Here is a 13,535-nt window from a genome sequence, read left to right on the forward strand (position 1 = left end):
TACTTCGAGTCCCGGAAGTTTACACCTGTTTTTTTTTTAATCGAATTACTTTTTCTGTCAAGTTTTTTGAGCTTAAAGTTTACATTATTTGCTTGTTGAAGGGATAAAGTTTTCCAATCCCCCACTCCCAGAGATGGAGCTTGTTCCAGTTTTCTCAATTAGAATATCGGATGTAAAGGTTTTGAATTTAGCGAAAGTCTTAGGTTCAGCTCAGTTCAAGCTCGGAGCTAAAGAGCAAGTTTTAATTAGAGAGCATGAACTTGAAAGCTTTTCAAACGTATCAAACGGCCGTTTTGCTATGTTGAGGAGAAACCTTAAGCTTTGAACTTTGATACAAAATAGTTGAGACATTAGTCGAGGGGTGCTCTTTGAAGCATTAAAAAAAAATAATTTTGTTATACATATTTTTACTAAGATCTTTTTGTTTGTGGATTGAAATGGAGTTTTAACGTCTTGTTAAATTTAATGAGCACTTTGTTGAAACTCTATTTCCTAAGGGAGGTGGAAAGCGATTTTTCTTTTGTTCTAATCGTAACGTGTATTTAATTCTAATTCTTCTTAAAATGCACATAAAACCTTCCCGAACCAAAATTGCGACTTTCCAAAAAAAAGATTGCGAAGCAATCTTCGGAAGTTGTTGAGTGGCAGTGATTTAAAAAAAAAATGCTTTAAAATATGTGGAAAATGACTTCAAAATCATTTAACAGGTTGGGCTATAATAACGTCGAAGTATTTTATAAGTGCTGCAACTTATTATGTGAGGTCATTTACGACCACAAGGGTGATCGCTATATTGATAATCATGGAGAGGATTCCAACTTGCAGGATTAGGACCAATAAAATCGGACAGTATTTTTAACTGCTGAAATATTTTATCTAAGGTATACATTATTTATCATAAGATATACTAAATTTTTCAATGCAAACTATTTTGTGTGAACTTCAAGTAAGTGTTTTTTGAAATTACTGAACTAAATCTTCATAAATACTTGACTATTTTTTGAAACTTAGGCTTGGAAACTTAATGTAGCTGGTCAAAAATTCAAATACTGTGATTGCCATCTTGGAAGAAACATTTGTGCCAGAGAATGAGTTCTATTCTTTCCCAGGTATGGTTTAAATTTTTCTAATTCTTCTCAATTTATACTCGTTTCACCGTTTATTTTAACATTAACTAAATTGAACAAAAAACCTAACTTTTTTATATCATTGACAATGTGATTCAAACAATGTGTCTTCAATTGAAGATCTGCGACTCGCATGTGGCCCGCAGGGAGTTTGATAATCAAGAGAAGATATTTTCAAGGCATGTTTATAGGTGGTCTCTAATCGATGGTTTTTTTAGTGTAATAAGCCAGGTTCCGACACAAACAAACAAACAAAAAAAAGAAATTAGCGGACTCTGAGAATGTAACGAAATAAACAATATTTAAAAAAACAGATATACAGCGAAGACTGACAGTATGCTTAACTACAACCTACAACTGAAACTTTGAATCTTACAATATTGTATTGCATAGCTGTGAAACTAGAGAAAGTAGTAAACAGTTCGTGAAACAAAATCTGACATAGAAACGAGCCTGGAAGTCTCTCAATTGAAGAATACTCTATTAAAAGGAAACATCCGTTTTTTAGGAAACTCGTTTCTTATTTTATGTATCTTTCGGGTGGCTTAATCAAACCCTCTAGTCTCTATGAACTCCAAACGGTACGAATTCTAGATCGTTATAGGGCAAAGTTTGACTTTCCAATCAAAGGTAAATCCATCTTACATTTTTCATTTTGAACAAAACTGAACATATTCTAATTGAATAAATTGAACGAAAGTGTTTGAGCAATCACGATTGCTTATTGTTTTCATTCGACTGTTTTGGTGTTCCTATGCTTTTATTCCCCCCCCCCTGCCTCCCTCTGCAGCACCACCGTCGGCTGGCCGCCTCACGATGCTGCTCCTCTAGCGAGCAGCGTCTCCAGGTTGCGTCACTTACTTGCCTGCACCTTCACACACATAAAGACATACACTCACGCATACATACAGACACTTACGCATACACACACAAATGCATACAACTACCCACACATACCCCCACACACATACCCCACATACACCTACACACACAAACACACACCCACCCACACGCATACAAACAGACACCTACACACACAAACACATACATACACACACACACCTACACGTACACACACACCTACACACATACACGCACAAAGACATACACTCACGCATACATACAGATGCCTACACAAACACATACACACAACTACCTACACATACACGTATCCCCTACACATACACACATCTACACATACACACAACTACCCACACATACACATACCCCCCCCAGACATACTCCCCACACATACACACAACTACCCTCACACACTCGTGCTTGGGAAAAACATAATTTGAATTCAAGATGTCAAAGTTCAAATTAATTTTTTCTTTTTTTGTCTTCTCAAATCAACCTATGTCCAAAATCCAAGTTTTAAAAGCGCTAGTTTCAGGTTCAAGCACTTTGATTCGAGGATTTTCCTCATGTCCTGGATATGAGGTGGTGATTTATTATGGATTCATTATAATTAAAAATGCTCCGTAGTTTGTCAAAAGACTTCATATAGAACACAAAGATGTGAAAAAAAGCTGCTAATTAACTATCTACTTTGCTGTAAAGCATTACTCCTTGTGAGCTACGGGAAGGTAATACACAAAAACAGATATTTAACCTTTAGAATGTATTTTTGATTCCACAAATGTTGTAACACACTCGACGATAATGTGATCGTTAAAATTCCCGGTGTTGCTTTAAATGGTTAAAACCAATGGTTTTAATGGTTTTTTCACCTATTTTTTGGTAAAAAAACAGAGAATGGCACTCAATTCTATGAACCCCATGTCCGAAAAAGTTTTCACGTTGAAAAAAATATACATATATATTGGAAGCAGGGCCGTCGCCGATGGGGTGGAGTGGCTACATCCCCCCCCCCAGTTTTTCAGAAGTTGGGTCGCTAATTTCATTTTAGTGATGCAACAAACAAAGAATAGGGAAACTCATCGTTATTTTAAGAAAATTAAAATAGTAATTATGGATGAACAAATGAAATAATTGTGGCAAAATGTATTAGTCTGTAAAATTTGAATAGAAAATGTAATCTTAAAATACAATTTAGGAACATCCATGATTCTCTTTTATTAAGATTATCTACGTAAGGGCCTCGGAAATGTACGCTTCAAACATATTTTAACGAAAACAAAAAGGTATTCAGTACACTATTCACTAGGCCACAGAGTGGGTATGTCTGCCTAGTCAGAAACTATGGGTCCGGTTCAAGCTAAAGTATTGTGTATAGAGTAAAATTAGCATAATGGTATAGAGGACCGGCGACAAGACTAACATGGTGCACGCCTTGTCTCTTGGTGGTTCTGGTTATACAAAACCATGCTTTATGGTTCATCAGTTTAAAAAAAAATAGATAAATAAACAGTATAGCTTCATAGGGGCCGCCGAAACATTCCTATATGTAATTTTTTTGATAAAAAATATTGTCCTGAAAGTAATTGCTAAGCGGGAAAAAATGCATGGGCTGCCGAAATATATTTGAAATAGAGAGAGGGAAAATATTAATGTAAAGAGAGATTCCATGTACTGTAATGAATACTCACATCAAAAGGTCTAAATGTTTGAATGTAAAAATCGTAAGTAAATCAAAGCTTGACCAAGAGATGTTGGAGGGATATTCAAAATAAAATTAAGTGGAATAAAGACCTAAGGTATCGCAGAAAGTTACCACATCCGTTCAAAATGTTAAAAGTTCTTTTTCTGGGGCCGCATACGCTTGTATTTCAAGAAAACAAAAGTGTTAAGCTGGAAGATGAAAATTTTACTATGCAAAATCCAAGCGAATAATCGTGTTTGGCAAAGGAAAATTGGAAGAAAGTATTACCACAATTTGAAAGTATTGCCATTAATCATTAAAATTTAAAATGAAGATAGGGACGTAGCCAAACTGAGGAAAGATTGGGGAACAACAAACCCTTCTTTTCACGTCCCCAAAGTTGGCCCGGAAGCGAGGTTTTAAAACAGGTTTTGAAACAATTCTGGGAAAACGTTCTCAAACCCCACCCCTTGCCATAACGTCATTAAAGATGGCCTACACATGAGTATTTAGGACTGAAATTTCGAAAAACAATGAAAGTGCTCCCATCGTAATCCCTGCGAAACGCCCTCTCAATTAATCCATCATCATTCAAGGTGGAATAAATTTCGTCTTTTGGACTTTATTTTAAAAAACAAACTCTGAGGTCTCCAGAACCTGTCCGTCTCCTAATACTACCGAAGATCCTCAAAATTTTTATTGTTAAGGCTTCAATTCAGAAATTTTTTCGGGGCAAATCTCCCAAACCCTGTATTCCTCTAACGGTATTGAAAATCGTCTACGATTGCGTTAATTGAATTTCAATTTTGACAATTTTCCAGGGGAGGACTCCGAATCTCTCCACCCAATAACACCACGAAAAAGCTTCTAAAACTGCGTTTTCTACAGATCGAAAATGCTTCAAGAAAATGTTTCCCTCTCTCTCTCTCGTCAACATCATCGGAAAACGTCTTAAATATCGCTTTTAGTACTTCAATTATGAAACATTTCTGCCCCTTCCAAACTCTCCCCTCTTTCCTCGAAGGTTGGTCTAAATTACGTTTTCGAAGCTTTAATTTCGAGAAACTGGTGGTGCACTAAATTTTAACAAAAAAGACTACAACCGCGTTTTTAAGGCTTCAATTTTAAAACAATTCGGCGGATGGCCCCCGCATCTCTCTTCCCCTTAATATCACCATAGATCGTTTAAAACTACATTTTTCGAACTACAGTTTTCAAATCGTTGCCGTTAGAGAGCCCTCGAAACCCCCTTTAATTGTCACAATCACAAATAATTCACCATTGCGTGCTTAGAGTTTGAATTAAAAAAAATTGTCGGGGGATATGGCCCCGAGTCTCTTCCTCCCTTAACGTCATTATATATCGTTTAAAACTGCGTTTTTCAAATAACAATCTTGAAAACTTCCCGGGGAAGAAATATCAGGAGAGGCTATCCTGGTCCTCCTCTCCCCTTCTAATCCCAGTTCAAAATAAAGTCTTAAACTGCGTTTTTATGTCTTCCAATTCGAAAAAATGCTAGGAAATAGCCCTCCGACACTCCCTATTTCTGATTGAATATTATCCTTACAAATATATTTTTATTGCTAGTACTAAGGTCTAGTAATATGACTATCCTTGCTAAGCCAGAAGCCAAATCTTCACTCTCTTTCTCTCTGCATATTAGAACATGCGTTTGAAAAAATTAAGAGGCCGCCAAATGCGTCCCGCCCCCAGTTTTTTAGAGTTCCCGTCAGAGCCGCGCCGTCCCCATGTGCGAGGTTGTGCAGAACACGACGGCGCACAGTGTGGCATAGTGGGCAAAAATCCACCGAACTCGCGGGTTTTGAGCTAGGATCTTCTATTATGGCTCAAAATGCGGCAAAACTCTTCGACTATTTTGTAGTGGTGCTACAATTTTGAATTTCTTAACCCCCTAAGGCGCGCAGAGCTCAGAATAGACCCAAGTCGCGATTTTGAAAACTAAAAAGTATGACCATATTTTTTCCCTGATATGTGGCTCAATGCTTAGTATAAATCGAGGAATCGGATGATAAAACACAACTTTTGATCGCTGCCGGGTATTTAGAAATGCTTTTTTTCACCGTATAAGTCATTAAAAACATGATTTTTTAGGTTTTTCCGTTGAAAAAATCGGTTTTTAACGGTCTTCACAAATCTCTCGCGCAAGAACAACTATATATTTTAATTCTAAACTACTACTTTTCAATCATTTTTCAAAGTTCAAAAGGTAAAATCCTCCCTACAACACCGAAAAATCGCTCCAAGTCCGAATTTCAGCTTGAGATCCTACCATTGTCAATGTGCAATAGCGACAAACAGCTTATTTTGTATGTATACATTTATATGTATACATTTCGAGAATAAATCGTCTGCGTTCAAGTAAAGACCTTTACATTTAGATTTTTCAAATACTTTAATATTTTTTTAGAAAATTTAATGTATTAAAGTAACAGTTGAGCAAATGTGTAGACGCAAAATTAGAATGTTTGTCTGTTTCCTTGGAATAATCGTAATAATCGAATTGTAACAGGTATTTTCACTCTTTTACGTAAGTGTTTTTGTTGAAATTCTAATTTAAAGTGTAAAAACACATGTTAAAATTTTTATGTTTTAAACTAAACAATTAATTGTCAGATGAACCTTTTTAGCCTCAGTGTCGTTCCTAACAACATCATTTATAGGTTATAATGCAACTAAATTTAAGGTAGGACTGAAAGGATAAACGACAGTATGATTTTACTTCACTTTATTTAATTTAAAAAACGAATATTTACAAACATATGTCCATTAGCTTTCACTTTAGAAGTATGAAAAACAGTAAAGACATGTTATTTTATCTTTATTATAAAGTTAGATTGAATTTATATTAAAGTTACTGTTGTTTTAGTGGTCTAACACGCAGATACTAATTTTAAAAAAAATGTAATTTACATAATTTGTTTAAATACTTATTTATGCAACAGAGGACAAAGTTTTCCATTTTGTATACTTATGTAAAAGAGTAAACATACCTGTTACAATTCTAATATTGCGATTAATCCAAGAAACAGACAAACATACCAATTTTGCGTTTACACACGTTTGCTCAACTGTTACTTTTATGCATTAAATTTTCTTAAAAACATCAAAAGCTTCGGAAATTCTAAATGTAAAGGTCTTTATTCGAACGCAGACGATTTATTCTCAATGTATTACACATAAATGTATACATATAAAATAAGCTGTTTGCCACTATTGCACAGATGTATTCTCGTGGGCAATGTAGGATCTCAAGCTGAAATTCAGATTTTGAGCAATTTTCGGTGTTTAAGGGAGGTTTTTACCTTTTGAACTTTGGAAAATGATTGAAAAGTTGTAGTTTAGAATTAAAATATATATTTGTTCTTGCGCGAAAAATGTGTGAAGACCGTTAAAACCCATTTTTTCAACTAAAAAACTTGAAAAATCATGTTTTTAATGACTTATACGGTGGGAAAAAGCATTTCTAAACACGCGGTAGCGATCAAAAGTTGTGTTTTATCATCCAATTCCTCGATTTGTACTAAACATTGAGCCACATATCAGCAAAAACATATGGTCATATTTTTTAGTTTTCAAAATCGCGACTTGGGTCCATTCTGAGCTCTGCGGGGATTAGGGGGTTAAGATATTCAAAATTGTAGCACCACTACAAAATAGTGGAAGAATTTTGCCGCATTTTGAGCTATAATAGAAGATCCTAGCTCAAAACCCGCGAGTTCGGTGGATTTTTGCCCACTATGCCACACTGTGCGGCGCCAGAGTCAAAAACCCGCCGAGCTTTACCAATTAAAAATGCTTCAAATCTGGGGAATTCCTCCAACCAAAAAAATAAAATTGAACTTTTCGTTGTATCCGGGGCCCAATCAAACCAAAGTGATACCCAGCCTCTGACAAAATTTGGTGCCCCTCTCATAAGAAAATCTGCACATTTTTCATGTGGAAGTATTCCATTATTGAAAGAAATAAAGAAATTTACCCCATTTTGGTGCCTTTAAAATTGGTGCCCTGGTCCATGGACCTGCCGGACCGTTCTTCGTGCCCTGATTATTTCGAATGGTTGCACTACTTACTGAAACAAGCAATCCTCTCACTGCTTATCTGAAAGAAAAAAAAATTATATTGTCCTGTTGTGTCTGAACATGCTATTCAAAAGCGCAATCTTTTACACTGAAAAAACGTGACGCTAATTAATGCATAGATTAGTATTTTTCTTCCTAATGTAGAGCCGTGAATGCTATTTCGGTATGTCTATAGTACACAAGGGTGAGCATATGAGGAGCAAGAAATTTTCTATTCCTCATTTTGGATCTTGAGGTGAATGTCTTGTATTATAATCTGTGCAATATGTCTTTTTGGGACTTTCAATTATTGTTCGTGGTAATTCAATTGCTATACATAAAAAATACTGTATGCCCTTGTATCTTACTTGTGCGTAATATTTGTACATTGGAGACAACCAATTTTGGTAAAAGTTTTAGTTCCAAAAAGTAACGACTTGACCATAATTACTCGGTCCCTCCACTCCCCCCCTCCTTTTTCTTTAACTATTTGGTGTCAAAGAAAGAGCTTTGGACAATGTATTTGGTTTAGAGATCATATTCAATGCTTTCCGTGTTTTAGAATTATTGTTTTTTTTTCGGAAAAGGTTTCAGTTTGAGATTTTAAGGTGGGATATCCTCTATACTTCAATTTAGAAATACAATGAGTCAATGGGGTTTAGAAACACAATGAAATTCTGTTATGTTTTTACAGGCATAACAGTTTGATTACTTATTCATCAATTAGAGATTAGATAGATATTTAGAGCAGCGTTAACTTTGATACTTAAAATATTTTCTTTTTGTCAAAACGCATCAGCATATCAGAGAAGCGACTGAACTCGAAATAACTTCGAGATAAATATGAAGTAAAACCGTACATTGTGTAATCCAAACTTAAATACAAATTTTTTCACAGTTCTTTTAATAAACTAAGTGCCAAACGTATTTTTTTATGCGTCATATTTGTCTACAAAACCTCATTCCACTTGTTAACTATATTTTCGCCAAACGCCAATGCATAAAGGCGCTCATAAGACATTTGCATGACGGCGCCGATCTAGCTTGACACGGGCCTGGTTCCCGTGTTATTCAACTTACATTCCCAGACATAATCATGATTAAAAATGGACTTTAAGAACAAAAATAATCTAATTCTGAATCTTAAAAAAAAAAAAAAAAAAAAAACTTTTGCATTTAAAACCTGAAAATATTTAAGGGGGGTATTATTTTAGGTTCTTCATAAGTGTAGATGGCAGCACTTCCAGATAGATTCCTTGGTTTCATGACCTACTTTTCGCTTTTATAATAGCTTCCTCTGTTTTTTTTTTTTTTTTTTTTTTTCCTTTTAAGTTTTCATGGAGAGGAATATTTTCTGTGTTGATGCTGCGGGACCTAGATTATCAGGAAAATAATTTTTCAAATACCTTTGTGCAAACCACTTTTACCCAGTGGCGGATTGGTTCAAGAAATCGGCCCTGGCATAAAGGATGTCGCGGCCCCATAGCTCCTAATACTATTTTTTACCAAACGATTGGGAAACGATATCCCTTAAATATGAAAAAATCATTCGTAAAAATTAAATACTTAAAAAAAAATGACGGAACGAATTCTTTCTGCGTTTTGATGGTGAACAATTGATACACGATAAGCTAAATCTTGGTTTGTAAAAAAAAAGGGGGGGGGGGGTAAAATAATCTATTTAAATATTTTTAAATGATTGGAGCTTCATTGATTATTTCCGTAATAATATATTTTAACATAACTTTTGTTAGAATAGAAAGGTTATTAAGGAGGCGGGTTGACCCCTTAATTTTGTCAAACCATAGGCTACGGTCAAACACATGCAGCAATACACAGAAAGAGAGTAGATTTATTGTCTTTCTTATGGGAGTCATTACATTAAATATTGGCAATATAAACCTAATTGTAAGTTAAGCATTACATCAGAAATAAGGGATCCGGGGGTTTCTTCTCCGGAAATTTTTAAAAATTGTAGTCTTAAAAACGCAATTTTAGATGATCTATGGTGATGTAGGGAGAGCGGAAGTTCGAAGGCCCTCCTCTTGCAATGTTTTGGAAGTGAAACTCCAAAATTGGATTTTTATATTATTCTTAATTATGTTAGGAAGAGATGGCGTCCAGGAAATTTTCAAAATCTTAGCTCTGAAAACTCGGTTTTAGAAGAATTTGAGCGATGTTAGTGAAAGGAGAGATTCGAGCAGCATCCACCAAGAATTTGCTTAAAGTGAAGTCTTAAAAATATGATTCTAAGCTTTCTTCGGTAAAAACTAGGGCATATGAAGGTTGTTCAAAAGTTAAGTTCCACAAATGAAACTTTAACTGACCTCCTATGATTTTAGGAGGATTACGAGGAGTAATGGCAGGGCTCTCCCTAGATTTTTTCCAAAATTGAAGCATTAATACAGAGATTTCTGATGTGCTTTACTGATGATGACGGGGGGGGGGGAGTGCTTTCCTTCAAATTTTTCGTTGCTGTAGAACGGTGTTATAAATATCTTTCGTATTGTTATTAAAAAGAGAAGATCGATGGTAAACTTTCGAAACTAAATTCTATCAACGCAACACTGTCGACGGCCTTTGGTGGTGTTATGCATATACATACACCTTAGACACTCCCGTTACCTGTCACAATTAGAATTTGAATGTTACAAAACACAATAAGAAGTACAATGCAATACATTAAAAGTGCAGAATGATTATAATTATAAAGCTGCGAGATAAATGGCATAAAAACCAAAAATTGGCATTAAATGAAAATACTTCTGTTAAACCGAACATAGACAATGTGAATCACTATGTTCTCGGGGGGAGGGGGCGGGAGGACTGAAAACAAAACAGTTTATGAAATTTTTGAAACACCAGTAATTTTTTATTACATGAATTCAAAATTTAAATTAAAAAACCCTAAGCAAGATAACCCCCCTTTGGATAAGAATTAAAAGAGGGTGTGTATTATATTATTCTCATGAGGATGAAAGAAAGCTGTGCAAAGATTTTCGGAAGGAGAAAGAGAGGGGTTATATTTAATGTGAAAAGATGAGGTTAGTGGAAGATAAAAGCCTGGTGGGTACCTGGGAGTCCATGACACCATGACATGAACTTTTACTTGATACATAATCTGAAAGTGAGAAACGAAGTACGTAGATAGGGAAATGATTATGACCAGTTACAAAAATTGTTTGGTGTTTATAATTAATTTGAGGTCTTAATTTAATTTTAGGAAATAGGTCAAAACTGTTCTGCCATGATGTTTTTATGGGGGAAGGAAAGATTAGGGAGTTCTCCTTTTTTGAGATTGAAGCTCAAAAAAGGTAATTTTAGACAATCTTCGATGATGTTATAGAAAAATGTTCAAGGGACTTCTGAAATTTTTTCGACCCTGATTTCTGACTTTCTTTAATGATGGGGAGGGGAAGTTTCTAGGTAGGTTGCACCGGAAAAGCTCTCCTCGAAGTTTTTCGAAGCTGAAATCCCAATTACGCTGTTGTGGGCCATCTTTTATGACGTTAAACTAAGGGCGTTTTTCCGAGAATTCCTAAAAAGCAAAGTTTTAAAAACGCGCTTTAGGCTAACTGTGACTAAAAAAATAAGATATTAGCTTTTGGATCCCCCCCCCCCTTTTTAGCTACGGCCAATCTTTATTGATCTATTTATTTTAACTAATGTTAAAAAAAAAGAATCGCCATTCTACAGTTTTCTCTTTCAAAACCATTTAGACTTAGATTTTCCATAGTAAAATTTTCAATTTCCAGCCTGGTATTTTTACTTACTTGAAATGCAAGCCATCTGCGACCGCAGGTAAAAAAAAACTTTTTTTGTACTGACCTGATGCTTTGGTGACCTTAAATAACCTTAATGACCTTAGGCTTGTTTATTCCACTCTACATTTCAATTTAATTTCATAATCTTCATCTCTTGATAAAGTTTTGTTTCACATTCAAACACTTAGAACACTGCTATGATTATTTATTTCAATATTTTTAATCTCTCTCGCTGTATTTTAATTTTTCTCCTAGATAAACCATATTTCGGGGACCTGTGTATTTTTCTTCACTTAAAATCCGATTTTCAGGATGATATTCTTTATTTAAAAAAAAAAAAAAAGGTCAAGTAAATGGTAGAAAGGGTAGGTTTGCCTGAGACCCATATTTTTATTATTTTTTTTAAATCTAATCACTTTCAAATTTAAATGTCTTAACTAAGGATCTCTAAGGATCTTAAACTGTGGATTGGAACCCTTCGAGGGATATTGAGGGAAACTGAAAGCTTCATTTTTCGTAAAAAGTGTTAGAAACGCACATTTCGGAGGTCTTTACTTGAATAGTGTTAATAATATAGTATTTTGGATGCTCTAAATTGTGTTTTAAGATTGCATTTTATGTTTATAATTTTATTGAAAAATATTACTTTTATTGGAATTGTTATGAAATACAATTATAACCATTGTTAATTGTCATTCATAAGTAAATGTGAAGTATCATTCGTAACTGAAACTAACAATTGGGCAAAAGTATTTTAACTTTTTACTACTGCCAACGTTTTTCTGTTTTTATTGCATTACTAAAATGAAATTGGCGGCCCCATTTCTGAAAATTTCCCCCTCCACCCGCGGCGCGTGCTTGAGACTATACGTTAAGGGGGCTTGAAACTAAAGAATTCACGTATCGGTATTTACATTTTATTGTTTGTAGACAGGGCAACTGAGTGGCCCTAACATGATCGGCCCACCGGGCAAATGCCCGATTGCCCTCCGGCTGTATCCGCTACTGCTTTTACCTGATGGACCCAAAATGTATTGTAGTGTGCCTTTCTAGTTGGTGTTTATAATCAAAGATGGCAGCACTACGAAACTCGGATTATTCCGAGAATTTTTTTCCGACGACCTAAGGATATGCGCCTTTTTACTTCTTCACACAAAATTAAAATTTTGCCTTTACAAAGAAATGTATAATTAAACTTTGGCATAGATTTCAGCTTTAACATTACCTAAACAAATTGGAATCAAGTATTATAAAGGATGTCGGAACGTATATAACTAAAAAATGTAGTCACGGTTATGTCTATGTCTATTAGTGCCAACAAGGGAGACAAGGAAGTGCACTTTCACCTACTGGATTTTTAAAATTAAATTTAATTGAGGGGTGACTGGGTGACAAAAAAACTACAAAACGCATCACCAAAATCATCGATCGCATGTTATTGTCTATGAGCGATGGTAATATGGTGCAAGTGAATTTTAAATTTTTTTCCAAAAATATTTAAATTAAATAAGAACGAACTATAAAGTACTGTAAAAAATTACAAATTAAATTCTAAATAACATTAATTTTACTTTTATGGATATGAATGTCAGTGAGGAGGTGCACTTTCACTACCTGGTTTTCTAAAAATAAAATTATTTAAAAAAAATTCTAATTATTTTTTAATGTTACTCTTATAACAATTTTTTTAATTATTATTTTTATTAACTAAGGGAAATCGAATTTAATTTAAAGGCAAAAGTCAAATTACAAAATTATAAAATTATTGCTTTCAGAGGAAAAAAAAATATGCTATAGATGTAATAGCTGATAGAGTTACTCTCTGACGTCACCAACAATGAAACTCGCGGTAAAGTGATGATCCGTCAATTCCTACCTTAGTACGAAACCATAGGTTATAATGATTAGCGTGTGGTATAATATATTTCATTGTTGGAGCATCTAAATTTCGGTAATTTCATTTTTACAAGATAGTATCCATGAAAACTAATAGATGCGTCCTGCAAACCGGATGGTAGCC

This window comes from Uloborus diversus, unplaced genomic scaffold, assembly GCF_026930045.1.
Source record: "Uloborus diversus isolate 005 unplaced genomic scaffold, Udiv.v.3.1 scaffold_194, whole genome shotgun sequence".
Lineage (NCBI taxonomy): Eukaryota > Metazoa > Arthropoda > Arachnida > Araneae > Uloboridae > Uloborus > Uloborus diversus.